Genomic DNA, 2,740 nt, shown 5'->3' with positions numbered 1-2,740 from the left:
TATGGTTCTGGTGATTGGAGAATCCAAACAGCGTGCCACGAACGTCTAGTGAAAGGACCCGACTCCATCACAACATCGCAGAGAGGTGGAAAGCAAGCACCTGTGCAGAGTGGTCTCAGTGTGCTTTATTAGCAACTCACCTTTGTCAGAACTCACGCCCTTCCAGGGCAGTGCCCCTGTGACATAATTGCCCCCCACTAGGCTCCACCCCTTAAAGGCTGTCACCATTCAACATTGCCACACCAGGAGCCAAGAAAATACACTCAGACCATAGCCACATGGCAATAGCCGTCCCCACAGCAATGAATTAGCCAATCCAAAACGCTGTCAAGGCTCAGAACCCCTGACGTACAGGAAAGCACACTTGATTGGAGCCATGTTTGACTCTCCCATGGTCCCTACCACGGCCCCTCGTGATTGTCCTGAGATTGATGGGCAGAGTAGTTTGTGAGGTGACCCCTGGAAGCATAACAAGGGGGGAAATGAAACAGGAGGCCAGCAAGCAGTAAAGGCGGGTAAGGAGAAAGCTGTTGGGAAAATGCTTGCCGCACAAGCTCGACATGAGTTCGAATCTACAGGATGCATGCAAAAGGCCAGGCATGCAGTGCGCTCCCGGCTCTGTGGAATCGGACACTGGAGCTGGAGGATCCCTGGGGCTTGCTGGCCAGCTCCAGAGTCAGTGAGAGACCCTGCCTCAAAAAAGCAGGTGGCTGGCAACTGAGAAAAGCACCCATCAGTCTCTGGCTGCCATGTGCACCCACACACATCCACACAAAAGCACAAAGGATGGCGACACAGTGGCACACATCTGTAATTCCAGCAGTCTGAAGGCCGAGGCAGGAGCATAGTAAGTTAGGAGATATCTTCAGTCTGTTCCTTTTAGAGTAAAGAACGGGGCATTTACCACCAATGCTGGGCCCCTCTGGGGATATCAGTTCCCCGCCTGCCCCCAAAGCTCACAGGGAGACACGCCAAGTGGCAGCTATGTGTCATGATTGTGTGCAGGTGACCTCTCAGGTGGGCAGAGGGGATGTAATGGCTACCAGGAGTGCTGGCTGCATTCCAGGAGGCTATCGCTGAGGGGTCCCACCTCCAGAAACTCAGCCTTCCCATTTGCATAAGACTGGACATGGTTTCTTAGGGCCCTTCACAATTCTGTCGGCCACATGGCCTCCCAGAAGTTCCAATCAAGAAAAACCTGGTGGGGGCTGGAGAGATGGCTCAGAGGGTAAGAGCGCTACGTGATCTTCCAGAGGTCCGGAGTTCAAATCCTCACACCTGCATGGTGGCTCACAACCATCTATAGTGAGATCTGGTGAGCAGGCTCTACAGCAGATGCAGCATTCATCTACATTAAATAAATCTTTTTTTTTTAAAGCCTGGCTTTGTCTACTAGGTGCTACGGCCCCACCCTTCCCCTGCCCACCCTCTCCACTCTCTGTGCTACAGACACCAACTTTTCAGTTCCTCTACTGCTGACGTGCCAGGAACCCTCCCTTGCCCAAGCTTTGGGCAATGAGTGCTCCAGATGGGCTGCTGTCTTGCTCCCTACTAGATGCCAGAAATCCCTGGAACACAGTAGGTGCTCAGTCAATAGAACAAACACATGCTGCCTCCTCGATTACACAGACATGTCTCCTTCCCTCCACCAAACTCCCACTTTGCCCTTTGAATTTACTTTGCAATAAATTTCACTTCTTGAGAGGGGATGACCCCTCCCAGCTGGGCCTTCTAAGTGCCCTCTTCTCTCTTTTCCCCACCCCAGCTGGGAGGCATACAGTCCTCTTTAATGGCTATCTCGCCCAGCCTGCTGCCCTGAGGTCTTTCCTGCTTGTTGGTTAGATATTAGATATGTTTGTTGAATGAAAAAAAAAAAAAATCCTTGACTGTCATCACACAGCAGAGTGGGCAGACAGGCGTCCACAGCAGGCGGGATTGCCTGGGCCTCTGGTCCAGACCTGGTTCTCTGAGGTTATTTCAGAAAGCTGGAAGTTTTCACAGTTCCCCAATCCTCACACCCTGGGCCCTCTTCTGCCCTCCTCCAGATCAGAGACCGTCCAGAAGGGCCATTTTCTGTCAGAACTCGGTCCACAGAGGATTCTTGGAAGATGTTCCACCCGAGAGCAGATGTGTGCAGAGCTGAGAGGGGGAGGCACACTTCCTCAATTCACCCCAAACTACTCTTCCAAGCCCACCCACCCCCAAACCACCCCCTTGCACCGCCGAAGAACCAGCCAAAGCCTAGCCTTAGCCGGTCAGAGCGTGGCCCAGGAACTGGCAGCACCACAGCGCTCTGAGAGCTGGTTAGAAAAACAATAAACTAGACTGGCAGGCAAACGGCTCGGAGCATACCTCCGGGGGCGCGTGCACACCGCAAGCCTTGGGCACACGGAGGCGCCTAAGTTAGGGCTGAGCTGACTTCAGGATCTGATGAATGCACCAACTTTTCCCGGCCTGGGCATAGCCACGAAGCCAAACCCTCCCCCCGGGAGCGCAGCGATGGCGAGACCCAGCAGCTCAGAACTTCCCAGAGTTGCACTGAGCTGACAACCCCGCGGAACCCTCACGCCTAAATCTCCCTGCAGCTCGGAGGACCCCCCTAGAAGGGGCGGAGGAGAAAAGCCCCTTCTCCCAGCCTGGTCCTTCCTCCAGAGGCGCGACCCGCCAGGCCCATGCAATCTTTGCCCGGGCAGTCCTTGAAGTCTATATTTAGTGGCCGCCACCCATCCCCCAGTGCTGG

The sequence above is a fragment of the Meriones unguiculatus genome, chromosome 3 (assembly GCF_030254825.1).
Source record: "Meriones unguiculatus strain TT.TT164.6M chromosome 3, Bangor_MerUng_6.1, whole genome shotgun sequence".
In the NCBI taxonomy this organism is placed as follows: domain Eukaryota; kingdom Metazoa; phylum Chordata; class Mammalia; order Rodentia; family Muridae; genus Meriones; species Meriones unguiculatus.
Note: the sequence above shows the minus strand (reverse complement) of the source record.